Source organism: Parasteatoda tepidariorum, chromosome X2 (assembly GCF_043381705.1).
Source record: "Parasteatoda tepidariorum isolate YZ-2023 chromosome X2, CAS_Ptep_4.0, whole genome shotgun sequence".
NCBI lineage: Eukaryota > Metazoa > Arthropoda > Arachnida > Araneae > Theridiidae > Parasteatoda > Parasteatoda tepidariorum.
In genome coordinates, this window is record NC_092215.1 from 931,595 (window position 1) to 941,557 (window position 9,963).

The 9,963-nt window shown below is 32.2% G+C and overlaps 1 long non-coding RNA gene and 1 pseudogene across 1 annotated transcript in view; one reads left to right on the plus strand and one right to left on the minus strand.

Moving 5' to 3' along the window:
- The window catches only part of LOC107440710 (uncharacterized), a 134,759-nt gene that overhangs the window by 106,224 nt on the left and 18,572 nt on the right, over nt 1–9,963 (plus strand). The window lies entirely within an intron of this gene.
- Nucleotides 2,928–3,557, minus strand: LOC139427208 (uncharacterized; annotated as a pseudogene).

Below are 9,963 nucleotides of genomic sequence, written 5' to 3' on the forward strand. Positions count from 1 at the left end.
ATCGTGAACATCAAAATTACGTACCTTGCAGGTTCAGTCAAAAATATACAACTATACGTATAAGTTGGTCAATGTTAGGTGCAAAAAAAAGGTACAAAATTGTACATTTTTGTATAAAAAACCCTTATAACTTCTAAACTTTTAGTTCGATCGACTTCTGATTGATCTCATTCAATTTATCATAAAAAAAATAGATCAGAAAAAATTCATTCACCTGTATAAATGATACACAATTCTCTACCCAAATCATCTCCATTCCCCCTCTCCTAAAAAAAGGGGGCAACGCGCACAGGGGAATTGTAGGTAGCTTTCAGCTCCTGTTTATAATAACATAGTAAAGCTTTCTGTGGAAAAAAAATATCTTGGGGATATATTTTTCCGAAGACACACTTTTTTTTGCTATAATTACTTGACTATATATTTAGCCAGAATGATTTTAATAACGTTAGTTTCTTGTATTTTCTTCAACATCTTGTTTTTATTCTTGCCCTCTTTATGTTTTTTCATCACTTCACTTTGCGGAATCTAAAATTTGCAATTATCTTTTGACTGGTACTTGAAGGTTTTTATAAAGGTTTTCGTATAGACTGTAATATGGTTCTGATAACATATACATTAAAGTGCCTGCTTTTGAGAAAAATGTATTGTTTCCATTGCCATAAAAACACTTTTTTGTACAAGTTTTACTTTCATTTCGTTTTTATTTCGTCATTTATTTATTTAATTAGCAATAAGCTGTGTTGCCACTTTTAGAGAAAACTTTATTTTTAACGAAAAATACTGTTTTTAATTTTATACTGTTTCTATTAAAAATATCCCTTATATTTAATAAAGAATGGGCTAATTAAATTGGAATAAAAACTTGGAAATAAATAATGAGAGGATATAGCGATCGTTTCTCGTACAGAATACACGTATCACCCAACCAAGATTAAACAACAAACCCTAATCTTTTAACAACCATGGTATGAATGCAACGTAATTTTGACAATGGTCAGACGACGTGCGCAGCGTCTGATCTGGTGCCCCTTTCCTCAAACTTCCACAGCACAGCCAACGACAGATTTAACGTGCACCTTGTTGCGTAAACACGCCGGTGGTTTTGTCTGCAGTCAAGATCGAACTCCCGTATGTGAGCAACGCCATAATCGACTATGCCGCTGGAACGGAATCTGGTACAGATTATCCAGGTTTGAATCCTGGCTAGACTTGGTGAGTTAGAAAGTACCAAAGAGCTGATATAAGGAAGACTCTTGGTTACCATGGTTCATGAGCACGTCCTAATGCAACGAAAACGCTGTTTAATTCCATTCATTGAATCCAAAGGTTTGTTTCGTTTTTGATTCTGTAATTCAATTGTATTTTGAATTTAGTTTTAAGCTTATGAAGATGGAAATTGTTTCCTCGAGTCCAAGTATGTGCATAATATGTTCAGATAAAAAATAATAATAAAAAAATTATAATCACAAAAGAGAATATATGACCCATATAATACCCGTAATCAAAATTTCGCTAAAATATTTATCAGCAATGCTGACGTCACACCCGTTGAATCATTTAATAAAGTTCTCATTCAATGGGGACAACCTTCTTTGCTGTTCCCTCAAAATTATGATCTGTTCGATACCTTCCCTCTGAACAGCTGTCTTAAGATAATAGAAACAGAAAGGACAATTTTGTTCATAAAGCTTTTTCATGATATATTACGAAATATGTGACAGTTCCACTTGACAAATAAGGATGAAAAGGAATGTCGAAGGAGAAAAAGAGGCAAAAAAGAAGAAGAAAAAATTTATAACAAAAAAAAAAAAAAATTCTCATCTTCCCATACGTTTACCCCATCTAATATCCCAAGCTTCTTCTCAGTACCAACAATGCTTTCTTTACCATCTGGCGTCAGCTAGGATAGGGGAAGATGGAAAAGGGTGGTGGCAAAAAAACGCCTGGTAGAAGGAAAAAGGGACGAAAAAGAATTTTTGTCTAGCACAAAATGCACGTACTCCAAACACTGTTGCTAGTTTCATCGAGAAGATGCGTACATCCTACTCCGAAAGCTGAAACCGAACCTGCAGCAGCTTGCCCGTTCGGCTCTTGTTCTATTTCCTTTATTTTATCTTCAGCATCTTTTCTCTTGCCTCTTAGCATCCTTTGCTCTGGAGCTTCCCTTTTCATTCTTTGACGTCATCCCAGCTGTGGCCAAAATCCACCCCCTTCTCTTCCTCGTCTCTCATTTCTTGGAGCTCCACCCAGCCCTCCTTGTCTTCGTCAACCCCTCTTCCACAATCCCTTTTCATCTACATATCAGAGAATATTTACAGCAAGTCCCTAGGTCTCCCCCATTCTACGTCCCTCAATTTTTAAAACAGAATTCTAAACTGCTTGTTCTAAATGAGATGCACGACTGCAATTCGTTTTCAGATCCTTTTTTATGCGTTTTCACCTATCTCTTTTCATGTTGAGGTTTATTGAAGGTGAAAATTCGATAAATTGAGATCCATGTCTTATGGAATGGTAATAGTGTCAGTCTTAAGCGATTTGTTCTGAGGAGTTGTTTGCTTTATATCCTTAAACCCATCTACAAATTTTCCAATGAAGTAAGAAAAGCCTTTACAAGCACCGAGAAAGTTGATATATTTTTTAAATAAAGTGAATTTTTTTCTTGCAACATTTTTTTGTTCTACTTTTAATTTTATACATTAAAACCAGAGTTCCAACTGGCCTTAAGAATTTTTAACCCTTTTATTTTTTGTACTTACTCTTATTTTTCAGAAATTATTTTATTTTTCTGAACATCGGATAAATAAAACTGTAATTTCTTTATCAAATTGATATTCTACCTGATAAATATCTGTTCTTAGATATAATTTTTGATAAGTCGAATCGTTAGACATTTTTAGAAGGGTAGGTCAATTTAGTTTTAAACGCTTTCATTCCTGGGCATTGGGCATTGAATCAAACAGAGATTGGATAGCATGGACAGGTACAGCCTTCCATGCAGCTTCAACATTATGCCACAATTCATCGACCATAGTGACTGCCAGGTGGCGTGTCAGTCGTACGGCAACCATTGACCAGATATTTCCAATTGGTGAGAAATCAGGAGAACATGCTGGCCTAGGCAACAGGTGAACATGTGCTGTGTCAAGGAAGGTCAGGACAGAGCGGGCAATATGCAGTCATGCATTGTCCTTCTGAAGCGTAGCGTTAGGGAGGCCTCAAAGATAATGCAAAGCAACTGGCCCAAACACCTCAGAATTGTAACAGCTGCTGTTCAAAATGCCGGCAATGCGAACACGATGTGCTCGGGACGTGTATCCGATGGCACCCCATACCATTACTCCAGGTGATGGACCGGTATGACGATGTCGAATGCAAGCTGCCAATGGGCGTTCTCCACGATGTCACCAAACGCGGATGCGGCCATCATGATGCTGAAAAGACAACGTCATGCCATTCCTGCCTCCAGGTTCGTCGTTGATCACACCATTGGAAGCGTTCCTGCCTGTGATGCAGCGTCAAGGGTAGCCGAAGCCATGGTCGCCATGCTGATAGTCCATGCTGCTGCAAACGTCGTCAAGCTGTTCGTGCAGATACTTTTTGTCTTGCAAATGAACCCATTTGCTGACCTAGAGTTCGTGATGTAGCTGTACGATCCCTTAAGGCCATGTGGATAACATGTTTGTCTTTTCAGCTGTTCAAGATGGAGGGTAGCTGAGATCCCACCCGGCTTTCCGTATGACCGTCGTGAACCCATCGATTCCATATTCTGCTAACAATCAGGAGATCTCGACAAACGCGAGCAGCAATACTTCGGTATGATAAACCGCAATCCCGGTAGGCCACAATTTGACCTCGATCAAACTCAGACGGGTGCTGGTAGGTATTTCTCCTTCTTACACAGGGCATAACAAATTTTTTTTAACCAGAACAATACTCCAATTAAATTTTTGTATGAGAAACTTACTGTGAAATATCTTCTTTTATGATAGACAATTAAAAACTAAAGCATTCAGAATTTGGGGTAAGTTTACCAACATAACATTTTATAAGTTTCACCCAAATAGAGGGGTATTTACTGACTTCATTTACCAAAACTGGGCTACCCGCAGCAGCCCCTATCCCATACATCATGAAATAACTATATACATTGATTTAAAAACATTTTGATGTAAGCAACATTATGGTAGCTTTTAAAAAAGTCAAACTCTTTGCTTGATAAATTAAGAACAATTTGCATTACAAGAAATTTAAATATGATAGTTATATACAGGCATGATTTGAAAATATACGTTGGTACTTATTTACGGACATAATTGGTGAAAAATAGACGGGTAGCAAAATAGATGTTTTATATAAACTTTTGAATCAGTTGCATGTAGTGGTATGGAAAATAACTTTAAATTAAATTTATTAACTTAGAATAATTCAACAGACATAAACTTAGCTACCACTAGAGTAAATTTCACCAAAAAGAGTAGAAATTGCCTGCCCCAAATCTTTAAACCTTTTTTTTTCTTTTAATTCTTGAAAATTTACACACATACCTTCCCCAAATAATTAAAAAAAAGACGGTAAATAACTTAAAAGTAAATTTAGCAAATATTTGACTACTTTTACTTGCTTTTTAAAAGCAAGTAAAAGTAGTCAATCACAATTGATAAATTACCACTTTAAAATATATATTTGCTGTCCGGAGCAAGTTGGCATCTCTGCTATCCACTATTTCTATTACGGAGCAAATTTTAAAAAAATAACCGCTTAAAAATTTTATTTACAGCTTTCAGAAATTAACTGCAAATTTAAAAACATAAACAATATATTTTGAATATCCAAAATTTAGAAGTATATTTTTTATAAGTTTTGTAATTACTAGAAAACAGTAAAAAAAACGATGTACTAAATAAATAAATACAATCGAAGGAATTGTAGGAATCCTAAAAGAGATTCTTATTTTTATCAACGTAAAGCAATTTCTTTTAAATCTCGTTTTTAATATTTACTTCCCCTTTAATATTTTTATTCATTTTTCAGATCGTTGTCGATTTTCTTGTTTTCATTGTCTCCCCATTCTTTCGTTGTCATACAGGGATGTAGAAAGAATTTTTATTGTTTTCTAAGAGATAGGAAAATTTTTATTAACGCCAGATATCACATCTCTTGTTTCGAAATTAACAGAGCGAAGCACCCGCGGGTTGGCGCCTCTATCCATCCTATTTTTGTTTTTCCTTGGCGAAAGAAAAAATAACTTTTCTCTCAATTTTTCCTAGTGTGCTTCTTTATTTATTCCAAAGAGTATTTCTAAAAGTTATATCTGGCGGTACTTTGTCAAAAATGTGCGCCTTGCTGAAATTAATAACTGTCTTTTGTAAGAAGCAGGTTGTGGCCCAGCTTGAAGCTCTAATATTCCAGAGATGAAAAAATAATTGTATTATACTGGCTACATGTTTTTGGTTTTTTTGACAAAAAATAAATAAAATAAAATAAAGAAAGAAAGAATTCATTGTTTTGTTTTCAGAAAACGTATAATTCTTCTCTTTTTTTTTTATTTATAAATAAAGTTCAATTTTAAAATTAATGACTGATCTTATTGTGGCTGTGAACAATCCAGTATTTCATACGCGAAAAGTAAATTTTCTTATGCATAAATAAAAAGTGACATTTTGCTTTAAAATAACGTTTATGATTCGAGATTAGAAGATTAAAAATAAAGGTAAAAATTATAAGATTTGAAATAGAAAATAATGTACGTAAAATTTAAAACACTACCCTATAATTAATTTAAAATTATTCCAAAATTTAAACATAATGCTGACATTAGACATTTCAAGTGCTAGAAATGAAAATTGCAGGAGGTAGAAAAAGGGGCAAATATTAGATAAAAAATATTTCAAAAGGAGTCTAAAGTTTACTAAATAACTCAAAACAACTGTTTTAATTTCTGTCTTTTGTATGAGACAGGCTGTAGTCCAGCTTGAAGCTATAAAAATGTAGAGATCAAAAAATAATTGTATTATCTTGCTTTCGCGGATTTGGTTCTTTTGAAAAAAAAGGAAAAGAATTAAGGAATTTATTATGTTGGTTTCAGGGAGCGCGTAATTCTTCTATTTTGTATGAATGAAGTTTTAGTTTGAACTTAACGGCTGATTTCATTGCAGCGGATAACAATCTCGTATTTCATAAGAGAAAATTTCTATAATATAAGCAAAAACGTGCAATTTTCTTTTGAAATAGAGTTTATGATACGAGCCGGGAAGACGTAAAAAACTTGAAAAAATTCCCTTAAAAATAACAAATAATGTCATTGAAATTTTAAAGCATTACTTTATAATTAATTTCAATTTATTTTAAAATTTCGGCGCATTTTAAAGTGATTAAGCTTGAAAGAGTTGCAAAAAGATCCTAAAGTTTATTAAATAACCCAAAATCATATTCGAAAAGAGATCGGATTGCTACTACCAGGAAGAAAAAAAATCAAAAATGAATTGATAAGTTTTCTCAGCGCTACTAAAAAATATATAATTCTTTTCTTAGGCATTACATTTCCACTGTCTTTTGACACTAAAATAAAGTATCTAGAATTTTCTCTTTTTTTTTTATGCCACTTCAAAAAGCAACGTTGAAAATTCTTCCTTGAGAAGTACAAAAAGGCCGAAAAATGTAAATTTTATCCATACCTCATCTATAATATTTTCACGATATAATATTACATATAATATTACTATATCTATAATATCTATAATATTACATATAATATAAATGATAAATGAATATTAGGAAATGCGCAAATACTGAAACATTACAGCATTATTTACGAAACTAATTTTTTCAAATCAAAACTATTTTTCTTAATGGTCAGTTCATCCCTGAGATAAAGAAACATTAAAAAGCTATATTATATTTTATTACTTGCATGTCTTTCCAAAAAGGCAAAAAATGTGAATTCCATGCATACCTCATCTATAATATTTTGGGGAGGTTAGTAAAACAGTTAAATGATAAAAGAATAATAAATGCGCTTTAACAAATACTGAAACATTAGAGTATTATTCACAAAACTTTCTCTTTTTTTTAAAAAAATCAAAGGTGCCTTTCTAATAATCAGTTCATCCCTGAGAAAAAGAAACATTAAAAATAAATATTGGAAAAAAATATCAATAAATTAATTATATATATACTACCTGCACATTCTAAAATTTTTCACGTATGCTTGAGTAGGAAAGCAACTATAATCGAGTAAAGATATGAAGTAAGTGATCTAACTTCCAACCCGGCAGTCTCAGCCACAAAACAATTTTTAGGCTAGAATGAGATAATAAGTTGAAAGGAATAAATAAATAGGTAGGTTGGAAAGTAGATTATTTACGCCACACTAGAGCTGCTCAATGTTCTTGCAAAAATCTCGGAAAGCCCACCCTCATTAGTCAGCGTGCGACAGTGGGGAGTGGGGCAAGTCTTAAGGGGTCAAGTAGAGATTTTAAGAAATGTTTCCTGTTTCAATGTCATTGCTTTTCTTTTACTTCGCAATACGCATACTATATCGCAAACATCACTGTATCATATCATAAAAAATAGTGCATACATAGTTTTTTTTTTTTTTTTTTTTTTGTATAATGTGACTTTAACTATTAATATTACTGAAGAGTTTTAAAGTTAATTACTAATCATTATTTTAATTGAATACTTTAAGCGAATATAGTTTTTTTTCGTATAATCATGTATTATTAAAAAAAAGAGTATCAAAAAATAACTGAAATGATAAAATAAGTTTAATTTACATGGCATAACTGCCATATTTCTCTAAAATAAAGGAGGTTTGTGCGCAATGCTGACAGCAATCTCAGAACCGTAATATATTTTTCGTCGGTAAAGTGATTTAAAAATAATGTGAATTTAACTATTAATACTGTCTAAGAATTTGAAACAGTTATTAAATATTTGTTATTTTAAATCGATAAGTTGAGTGACAATAGTTTTTTTCTTTTCTGTATAATCATTTCCTATCGAAGAGAAAAGTAACATAAAAAAGCTGAAATGATAGAAAAAATTAACTATACATAGCGTGACTGCCATATTTTTCTATAAAGGAGGTTCGTGCGCAATGATGATAGCTCTATTTGAATCGTAATATATTTTTCGTTAATGAAACGATTTAACAATAATGTTAATTTAATAATTAATATTGCTTTAGAGTTTTAAATAGTTATTTACTATTTATTATTTTAATTAATATGTTGAGAAAACATAGTTATTTCTTGTATAATCATTTACTATTTAAAAAAAGAAACAAAATTTACCTGAAAAGATAAAACAAATTTAATATACGTAACGTAACTGCCATTCTTCTCTAAAATAAAGGTAATATGTGCGCAATGCTGATCGTCCTCTTAAAATTGTAACATATTTTTTCTTAATAAAACTGTTTAACAATAAAGTGAATTCAACTATTAATATTGCTTAAGAATTTCAAACAATTATTTACTATTTACTATTTATTATTTTAATTGCATACGTTGAATGAACATAATTATTTCTTTTATATATATATACATATAAATATAAAAATCTGAATTGACAAAATAAGTTAACAGAGAGTAATTATTAATTTGTCTGGGGGAAATAAAGGCGGCCTGTGCGCAGAGCTTACATACCATTGGTCAATAGATTTTGGACCCCTAACCTCCCTGTCCCACAACGACTGTCCCGAGTATATTTTACATTCCTTTTATTTTTATACAAAGCGTAATGGTAAAAAACGTATGAAAATTCAAAGATCCTTATAAAGAAAATAGAACTGGATAAAAAAAAATACCGTTAAATAAGAGATAAACTTTGGTAAATAGGAGATAAACTCATGGTTAAACATAACTTTTATTATTTTTAAGCTATTACGAGTATTAGTATTCGTTCAATAGTTCGTCTATAAGTGCTTATTAATGATGCTCAAACAAGATAGCGAATAATTTTTAATCAATAAGAAAACTTATAATTTTAGGACTATTAAATTTATTTTTAAATAATAAATAATGCGGAGTTTAAAATCAAAACACTCTTATTAAAAATTAAGAAAAGAAATAAATACATTTTTACGAAATCACAGCGCTTTAGATAGTCAACAGCATTTTAATTTTTTATGTTCCCTAAAAATCACTCCCTTTAACACGTTCACGACGGGAAAAATGAAAATACTGGTAGAAGAATTATTTCAATATTAGATGATATTCGGGAGGAGTTAATCTATTCTCAACAATAACAATTCACTGTATGGAAATTTGTCACGGTGAAGAAGCAATTCAATATAAAAATTGCATCCGTTAAAAACAATTGGTTGTTATGGATTTTTACCCGGAAAAAAAACTAAAAAATGAAATTTATTGTTACCAGTTTTTACTCTGGTGCGCTGCCAAGATGAGACAATCTAGCATGACCCACCTGTGGGTCACCCCGACGTGAACATGCTAATGACCCCGTGCAAGGAGTCTCCTGACCCACGAGCAGGCACACGTCATTTTACATGCAGAAAGGTAGGCTGGCTGGTTGTGGTCAATGGCGCATGGCATCCATGTCTAATGAGGGAGGGCTTTCCGAGATTTTTGAAAGGTTGTCCTCAGCCTAAGAATGATCGAAAAACGCGCCATCACAGTTTTGTAAGGTCACTACCTCAATTTACACATAGATCTGAAGGGGAAGGAAATTTTCTCCAGATCCCATGGTACTGTTCAGCTACCGACCACAGGATTTTACAGATTTTACGAGTACGTATATCGCAAGTACTCTGTGGGTCATAGCGGAGTCGAGGTGTAATAAATAAATAGAAAACTACGAATAAAATTGAAATTGCAGAAAGCTTTTTTTGGTTGAAAAAAGGATTAATTTTTTTAAAAATCTAATTTAAGTAGAAAGGACACATTTAAGTATAATTGGCCATCTAGAACAAGTCAGAAAAAAAAAAAAAAAAAAAACAAA